At 40.0% G+C, this 9,734-nt stretch overlaps 2 long non-coding RNA genes across 2 annotated transcripts; one reads left to right on the top strand and one right to left on the bottom strand.

Moving 5' to 3' along the window:
- Positions 1-2,655: 2,655 nt before the first annotated feature.
- On the bottom strand, positions 2,656-6,608 carry LOC310743395. Its single transcript, XR_014538992.1, has 2 exons — positions 3,289-6,608; positions 2,656-2,807 (listed from the first exon to the last, which is right to left on the bottom strand). It is a non-coding gene; the product is annotated as an uncharacterized lncRNA (long non-coding RNA).
- Positions 6,609-7,487: 879 nt separating this feature from the next.
- On the top strand, positions 7,488-9,481 carry LOC310743398. The gene is made up of 2 exons (XR_014538999.1): positions 7,488-9,048; positions 9,365-9,481. It is a non-coding gene; the product is annotated as an uncharacterized lncRNA (long non-coding RNA).
- Positions 9,482-9,734: the final 253 nt, after the last annotated feature.

The following is a 9,734-nucleotide window of genomic DNA, read 5'->3' as shown; positions in this document are numbered from 1 at the left end:
TCTACCTAGTTTCTTAGGCCAGTATGTCTTTTTATATTTACACCCATGGCCATCCAGGGCTGGAATATGAGACATATTTTCATCTACCTAGTTTCTTACGCCAGTATGTCTTTTTAGATTTTTATTATTTTTTCATGTAATCCATTTTAAGTACATTACACATTATTTTTGTTGGGTTTTTAACTTCCCATATCACTTGGTAAGACGTAGCTCAGATCTCGTTACTGCCCGTTTGTTTTTAACAATGCATAAAATTAAACGTACGAATATCAAATTCTTGTTTTTCTATTGCTAGGGATATAAATCCATCTTGTATTACAAAAGAATTAAAATAATTACCTAGGAATCCAAAAAGGGTTTCCACTTTTTTACAAACACCTTATCGTTAGAATCTTAGTCTGGCAGTTATCGTAGTTTTGCCATTTCAGTATACAGTGGTACCTTGGTTTACAAACTTAATCCGTTCCAGAAGTCCGTTCTTAAACCAAAGTGTTCTTAAACCAAGGCATGCTTTCCCATAGCAGCGGGGGACTCAATTTACAAATGTAACACACTCAACAGGAAGCGAAACATTTCTTATTCCAAGGCAAAGTTCACAAACCAAAACACCTACTTCCGGGTTTGCAGCGTTCTTAATCCAAGTTGTTCATAAACTAAGCTGTTTTTAAACCAAGGTACCACTGTAGTCCATTAATTAATAAAATTAGGCAAGTATGTTAATAGCCCTCTTCATCCTGTGTATGTCCCCACTCCAGTTTAAGAAGAAATATGTGAACTTCTCCAGCTATTGATAATAAATAGATTCTATAGTGCTGTGTAGACACAAGGGCTAGTTTCCCCTCCATTCCTGACTCAATTCATGAAGGCCCAGAGTGCACAAACTGCAATGACCTTCTGGTAAGCTCTGTGGTTGCTGCATAAACCACTCCACAATGTGCCAATCAATGCATTTCTGTAGGTCAGATATGGTTGGGGCTTCGAGCTGCTGATTTCTAGTCTGCAGTAAGTAAAAGCTGGTGGTTTTTTTTGCAGTTGCTGTGACTACAGGCAAACGGGAGAAATGAAGGGGAGCAGAGGTGCTGAAAACATACATAAAAGTTTCATGGACAGGATTCCAGCAAAGGGAAAAAAACAGTTGTGGGGTTTCCTGTGTAATTTTTAGGAAAACACAGTTGCACATCAATTGTCACTGAAGAGTAGCTGCTGTAAGGAAATGCTAAAAACAAAACTGTAGAAGCAGGGAAGTGAGGGGAGCAAGTAGTTCCAGGTTCCTGGGACTATTGCTTCAAAATTCTGGGTGCCGTTCCAATATTTGCACTTTCACTGCACTTCAGAAACAATCACATAGAGAAGGTAGAGTAGAACACATGCTAGGTGGGGAGTTTTAGATATGGAAGAGCATTCAAACAAGCAACTGCAGTCTTAAATGTTTTAATCTTGGAAAGGTCCACTACATCCTTTTTCTTTAATCTAGATATGTTCCTTGCCATACAATCTGCTGTGATAGCTGACGTGGTATGGATACCACTGGGTGTATATTTTCTGTTGGTGTGTGTTTTATAGGGTGATATTGCAAAATCCCCAGTTGCATCACATTTTAAAATAATACCAGCACGAGGAAAGCTACGGTGTCAGCACATTCACATTCTTTCCAAGAATATCTTCAGTTACTTCATACTATCTTCTGTTCATAAATTTATTGTTCTAGCCCAGGGATCAGCAAACTTTTTCAGCAGGGGGCTGGTCCACTGTCCCTCAGACCTTGTGGGGGGGCCGGACTATATTTTGTGGGGGGAAATGATGCAAGAGAACCACGAGCCCCGGTGGCTGTTTACCTGTGTCTTGCAAGTGGCAGGGGCTGGCAGCGGCGGAGGGAGGATGAGCAGCACATGAAAGGCCTCCAGAGAGGGGCTGCTTAAAATGGCGCTCCTGCTGCTGGCACCAACAAAGCCCAGCCCGCTTCCTCCTTTAGGCAGGGCGGGGAGAAGCTGGGAGGGAGGAGGCACTGTCGTGTGAAGGAGAGGGAGGAAGAGGGAAAGAACATGCACACTGGTGAGTCATGCGGTGATTCCCGGACCATCCACAGGCCGGATCCACAAGGCAATTGGGCCTCATCCGGCCCACGGACCTTAGTTTGCCGACCCATGTTCTAGCCAAAGACCATGACGAACTTGTAGCAATAGTATTTACAAAATAATACCAAGCATACATCCATAATGTAAACCAACATCCAGGATGTATGAGAGAGAAGATACCAGAAACACCAAGCTAAAATCTAGCTTGATTCCAAGAATATCAAACAAATGGTTACATTAAGCGTACAATTCTATGCACACATATGGGAGTAAGCCACACTAAAATTGAGACTAACATCTGAGCAAACATTCCTAAAACTGGGTTTATAGAACTGTGTATTAAGTATTTCAACTGTTGGGGGGGAGGAACTGCTGAACGTGTGCCTAAAAATGCGAAGTATGTTGAAAGAAGAAGCCAAAAGTATTTGTGCAATACTGTGCCAGAATTTCTAAACTTGTAGGAATGTGAGAAGGGGAGATCAAAACAGTTCCTTAATATGAAGGCACAATTGACTTTTTGGTAATATGAGGTTTGGAAGTTATCAATGTTTCTTTTATTGCAATCTAAACAGAATTGTAATTTCTTATTCCCTAAGTTTTATGATTAAGAATGAAAATTTCAATCAATTCTTACGTTGTAACTCCCTTCAGGCAGCCATGGCCAATGGTCAAAGATGATGTGAGAATTGTAGTCCAAAACATCTGGAGGGCATTAAGCTGGGAGAGGCTGACCTACATAAACATTAAACAAGATACAAATTATCATTTCTAAGCATAAAACTTAGGCGATATGAAATTAATATTTTGTTTACAATTTCATTAAAATAAATATTGATAACTTCTGAATCTCAGCTTACCAAAAAGTCCATTGCACCTTCACATTAAGGAAAGTGTTTTGATCTAGATCATTCACCATTAAGAATTTTGAGGATTAGCTCAAAACATTTTATTTTCATTATTATATACCACTTGATTGTAAAAAGAGAAAAGAAAAAACCCAACAGCCGCAAAACAGCTTACAAAGAGTAAAATAAGAAAATTATCAGTAAAAACAATCAAAAACAACAATTTTAAACATTTAAGTAATAACTATTCAATAAAACATTCAAATAACACTATTAATCTTTTTTTCTATACCCTCTTCTATCTACTTGGTGCAACCTCAATATAATTTTATATCTAAATGCAATATTATACACCAGGAGTCACTAACCTGTGTCCCTCCAGATATTGAACTAGAACTCCCAATAGTCTCAGTCAGCATGGCCAATGGTCAGAGATGATGGGGTTTGCAGTGCCCACTTTCCTGAGCAGAAGCCCTACTGAACGTAGTGAGATGTACTTTTGACAAAAAAATGCATAGGATTATACTGTAAATTATTTAATCTGTAATAAGGACCCACAAAGCCATTCACATAAAATAGCAAAAATCACAATGTAACCAATAAAAACCTCAAAAGCAACAGTAATAAAACCTTCAATTGAATACTGTACAGTGGTACCTCGGGTTACATACACTTCAGGTTACATATGCTTCAGGTTACAGACTCCACTAACCCAGAAATAGTGCTTCAGGTTAAGAACTTTGCTTCAGGATGAGAACAGAAATCGTGCTCCGGCGGCGTGGCAGCAGCAGGAGGCCCCATTAGCTAAAGTGGTGCTTCAGGTTAAGAACAGTTTCAGGTTAAGAATGGACCTCCGGAACGAATTAAGCACTTAACCCGAGGTACCACTGTATTAAAAACCACTAAAAGCCTTGTGAAATAAGAATGTTTTCATTGCCCACTGATACTTTCACCTCCTTTGGGAAGAAATTCCATAACCAGGGAAAAAGGTAAAGGTAAAGGACCCCTGAAAGGTTAAGTGCAGTCAAAGGCGACTATGGAACGCTCATATTGCTTTCAGGCCAAGAGAGCTGGCGTTTGTCCACAAACAAGACAACTTTCCGGGTCATGTGGCCAGCATGAAACACAGTTTACCTTCCTGCCGCAGCGATACATACTTATCTACTTGCACTGGTGTGCTTTCGAACTGCTAGGTTGACAGGAGCTGGGACCCTGAGCTCACCCAGTTGTGGGGAATTCAAACCGCCAACCTTCTGATCAGCAAGCCCAAGTGGCTCAGTGCTTTAGACCACAGCGCCACCTGCATCCCTGATACTTTCACCTCCTTTGGGAAGAAATTCTACAACCAGGTACTGCCCAGAAAAGACCCCATTTCACATTTCCAACAACCAGACCTCTTTTGGAGGCGAGACAACAGGGCCTCTTGTAATATTTCTTGTGTTACACTAGGACTTCCTGTGTTACAGGGCCTTCTGTAAGACATCCTGTGTTACTAGTTCCTGTGCAACTCCTGTAAGCAGAAGACTTCCTGTTTAAAATAATTTAGAAAAGAATAAACATGGTTTGTACATTTATGATTGACTTAGTAGACAAACAAGCTTAGTTATGGGACATCTTGCACAAGCAGACCATTATGCAACATGGAGTACACTAATTGCTATGTAGAACATCACAAACCACAATACAGTAATTGCAAAATATTATCTTCATGGCAGTCAAGGGTGATGGGTGTAAACACCAGGCTGTCGTTTCACATACACTTTCTCTCTCACACAAAAGTGAATAAGGTATCAACTGCAAACTATACTGTGATACGCAATGGAACGCAATCTTACATGGGAGAGTAGGAGATACCCTGCCTTTCAGCATCATAAAAGCTAACACTGCTACTGTGGAGAAAGACTAAGAAGAGTTACATTACTCTGACTTCTGAGACTTCTCATATGTATACATTCAAACATGCATGCGTGCATAGGTGCATAGGACAGGTTGCCATTTCTGGTGTATATGATGACTGAACAGTGGTGAGGTCTGGGTAGACCTGGTTTCTGAGAAACTTATTTTCAGTCTACCCCTTCATTGGTTCTCAATGAGTAGATTTGCTGTCTGTACAAGTAGACTGGTCCAGATAACATGTTTTTATATATGGACTTATTTTAAATGTTGGTATTGTTTTATATATAGACTTGTTTTTAATTGTTTTATACATGAAACTGTTTGGCACTTTCCTTGTTTTATGGTTGTAACTGTTTTATTTGTTTTATAATTGTGTATTTTATTATTGTAACTCACCCAGGGATTGGGTAAGAAATCTAATAAAATAAGCAAACAAATACCCTTTTACTCACTGATGAAGTCTTCATCCTCCTCCAACCCTTAATTGCACTACTGCTATATAATCAACTTTACAACCCTGCAAAACACTGTATTTCCCTAAAAAACAAAAACCATCAATGTGCAAGAATAATAAAACTGGAATACATACACTACTCTAATCCTCTCTCCCTAGCGAAATGGGTTTAACAATGCTGGTTTACTTTGAAGGAGCATAATCCATGGTCTCAGCTACAGCCCAATCCCTTGCAGGATGGGCATAATGTATGGATTTAACACGCATTGGCAATGGCAGAAGAAAATGTTTACAAACATCAGGGAGGGAGGAAATCACATTTCCACCTATAAGATCTCAGAAAGATCATGAACTCCTCTCTTTGCTGTTACCATTTATTTTTGGGTTGACATGCCTCTCTCAAATCACCCGTACACTAATATCTGAGCTATCTGAATTGTTTTCTGTGGGACAGCAGTCCAGCAGGAAAGCCTAGCAAAAAAGGCTTGAAAACAAGTCAAAAGCTTCCATCTCTTTGAGTCTATAAGCAGCAGGTGTTTCAATCTAGCCTTCTTGTCTAATTGCCCATGTTTGTTTTCCATTGTATCAAATCATTGCTATGATTTCATTCATTAGCTAAAAGCACTGAACGGCACCATCAGGCTAGTTTCGCAGAAAACAAGTGAGGTCTGCACTTTCTGCCTCACATATATCTCAGGTCCTAGGAACTTAATCTTAAAATGGTAACGCTCGGAATCTGGAGATTTCCATCTGGGTGATGGGAAATGCTCCTCCTTACCCTGCCTGCAGACACCCATGACTTGAACTTAACAATGGGCTGATAGATGTCTATGTTGGTTGTGAAGACATGGTTGATTTTCATGTCACATTCCTTTGAAGCACCACCTGAAAATGTGGGAGTCAGCTGAGGAGGAAGATTAGTCCAGGCCCTGAAGAGATTTCCCATGTTTTATTTTTTTCATCAGACGAAAAGAGAGAAATGCTAATGCATTTTGCCAATTTACCTGAAATTATTACATATTTTAGAAAATTAAAAATGTAAAAAGCTTGCTGTGCTGGCAATTTGCTAAGTGTTCTCTTTAAAATGTTGGTTATGAGTGAAGTATATCCCTCACTCCTGTGCACAAGTAAAAAGAACAATGTGGTAGAGAAACTTCATGGTGGGTTCAATGTCTTTTTCAGAGTGCTTGCATGTGCTGTGTCAGCCATTCATTAATTGCTAGTCATCTCTCTTCTTTGCTAATGCTCCCACAAACCTTTTAATTAGAAAAGGATAATTAGGGTCTTTGCTGCCAGTGAAAAATCATCTGGTACTTACCCAAGTTTGAGGCATAAAAGCTTGTGTCTGTGTACAAAAAAGAAAAGGCACAATCACTTTATTAGTGAGCCTTCAGACAAATTCTGTTTAAAAATGTATTCAGTGGGGCAACAAGGGACACAGTTATAGAAGTTTTATTTCAGAAGAGAGTCCCCCACAAAAAAGTCATATTAGAGTGCTGTTGGGCTCATGCCCTACTTGTAAGTTTCCCAAGGGCATCTGGTTAGCCATTTTGAGAACAGAATGCTGGACTAAGGAGGCCTTTAGTCTGATTTAACAGGACTTTTCTTACATTTTTATAGCATATAAGTGGAACTTATACAAGTCCAAATAACCTCCCATAAACACTCCTTGATTTTTGTTGTGGGTCTAGTCCAGCTTTGCAAAAGGAACACAAATGCATGGCTGTTTTTATTAAATACTGCCTTGTACATTCATGCTTTGAAATGGATTGTCAGTACTGTATTCTACTTAAAGAGAATACAGATCATGAATCAGATCAGAAGAGTAATTTCAAGAGGTGGAGGGGGCCATGGTGGGTGGGGGTGGGGTCTGATCTGTAGAAAATGTAACTTGAAAAAAGAGACATGGCACATACTTTTGTAAACCAAGAAATCTTTAATAAAAAATACATTTTAAAAAAGAAGAGTACAGTGGTACCTCGGGTTAAGTACATAATTCATTCCGGAGGTCCGTTCTTAACCTGAAACTGTTCTTAACCTGAAGCACCACTTTAGCTAATGAGGCCTCCTGCTGCTGCGCTGCCGGAGCCCGATTTCTGTTCTTATCCTGAAGCAAAGTTCTTAACCAGAAGCACTATTTCTGGGTTAGTGGAGTCTGTAACCTGAAACGTATGTAACCCGAGGTACCACTGTAATTTCAATTTCCTTAACAGATCTTAGTGTTTCGCTTCAGCTTTCCAAATGTTTATTAACGTTAGATTAGGTTCATTTTCGGTTCAGATAAAAAACGTAATAGGGCTTTCTAAAGGTTGACACCAGGCCTGGCATGCAGCACACTTGGGCATGTGCCAAAGCCTAATGGCCCCATCAGGGCCCACTGCCATCATTATTGTTGCTGGGTGGCAGCAGCAACCACCGCTGCAGCTCCTGTTGCAGGAGCCTCCTAAAACCTGGAATCATTCTCTGCATGAGCAGAAAAACCCTATGGAGTGAGGATAACTTTCAAATCCTGGAGACAGAGGCCTACATACATACATTATTAATCACTTTCTATTAAGCACCTCAAAGCAATTCACTGCACAATAAGAATATACTGTATAGAGAACAATTGCCTATATATAAAACAAGCAAACAATGTCAAATGCAATAGATACCAACTAGGATCTCCACTTAGATGGCTTGTTGAAGGAGGAAAGTCTTAAAACAGAAAGACAATACAGATGGCACCAGTCTGATCTGTAATGGGAGGGAGTTACAAATAGGTGCTCCCTACGACCCTATTCCAAAATCGTGTGAAACAGATGTCTTTATAGGATTGTATATGCAGGAGTGTAGTGATTGGCTGAGACTATAAGGAATAAGATGATCTCTTAGGTATCCTGGTTTGAAGTTGTATAAGGCTTTGTAAACCAGTACCAGCACCTTGAACTTAGCCCAGTAGCTAATTGGCAGCCAGGACAATTTTTTCAATAGCAGAGTAATGTGATGGCAATATCTTGAGCTGCCGAACTGACACATTTGGCACTAGCTGCAGTTTCTGGGTCAACCTCAAGGGCAGCCCCACTTTGATTGTGTTGGAGTATCCAGTCTAGAGGTTACCAGTGCATGGACAACTGTTGTCAGGCTATTCCAGCCCAGAAATGGCTATAGCTTCCTTTCAGACAGAGCTGTTAAAAGACACTCCTAGCCACTAAGGTTGCCTGGGCCTGTAGTGACAGTGGTAGATCCAGGAGCACAGTCAGACTATGAACCTGCTTCTTCAACAGGAGTATGACCCTTTTCAAAGCAAGCAATCTGTATATGTTTAGGTTCTATGCAGACATTGCACTGAGCATAGAGTATGTGGATTCTACCTCTATATGGGTATGTTGTGAAAGCATGGATTATACATTATCTATAACTGATATCTTTTTCTTGACAGAAGTTCTTGGTATTTTATAAAATGATTGTTAGGAAAAACCCAGCAGGTGCAGTTTTCCCCCAGCATGACAATGGAGTGATTGGATAGCTTACACCCTTAAATTTCATAGGCACTGTTGGATATTCTCTCTCTGTGTGTGAGAATCATTTGTTCCAGAAACAGAGAACAGAGAAGCAGCAGCAGAAGGCTGAGACTGTTTTGTCTATGCAAGGACATTTTCTGTGGGAACTGTAACTATGAGCATGAGCACTATGCAGGGCCGGATTTAAGTTTGATGAGGCCCTAAGCTACTGAAGGTAATGGGACCCTTTATATGTCCAGCTGTCCTTTGTCAACAACAAATTGTTGCTGTTTTTTGTGTTGAATATATGCTATATGGTAATTTATGGACCTAATAGATATCGAAAGCCATTTGCACATAACAAAACATGTATTATATCAAAGTACTGTAACTGATGAACTGAAATACAATTAAGAAGAAGTATATTAATAGTGAAATTTTTGGGGGACCCCCAAGAGAGTGGGGCCCTAAGCTATAGCTTGTTTGGCTTATATGTAAATCCGGCACTGGCAGTATGACAGGAAGTATGGATAGCAATGATTCTGTGTAACTTGTTGTAACTTGTTGTGAGTCTCTTGCTTGCGTCTTGCGGTGAGAAAAGCAGAGAGAGAGTCTTGCACTCTTGTTGGACTCTAAGCATGCCTTGACCATGGCAGTGGTGAATGTCTGTATATATTTGCTACCAATATGTTTTTATGTCTGTCAAGTAAACCTCTACACTTGACTGAATCTTTATGATGTTTATGAGTGTTTATTGCCTACTTCAATCCCAAAGACGCTTCCAAGGAAGGAGCAGCGTTGAGATGGAACTCTGATGAGTATGGATACTAGAACACGTGTGCAGCAAAAGTGATGCTGCACCCAGTCCTTTCTAAATCATCCATCAGAGGTTGATGGATTGATCTAACAGGCACAGAAGGAGGGATCGGATAAATTGGTGGAATGTGTACAAAAATTGTTTTTGTGCAAATAGTCATTTTGC

This window comes from Podarcis filfolensis (genome assembly GCF_964270895.1).
Source record: "Podarcis filfolensis genome assembly, chromosome: 10".
In the NCBI taxonomy this organism is placed as follows: Eukaryota; Metazoa; Chordata; class Lepidosauria; order Squamata; family Lacertidae; genus Podarcis; species Podarcis filfolensis.
The sequence above is the reverse complement of the archived record's forward strand: the minus strand, read 5'-3'. Positions and strand labels throughout refer to the sequence as shown.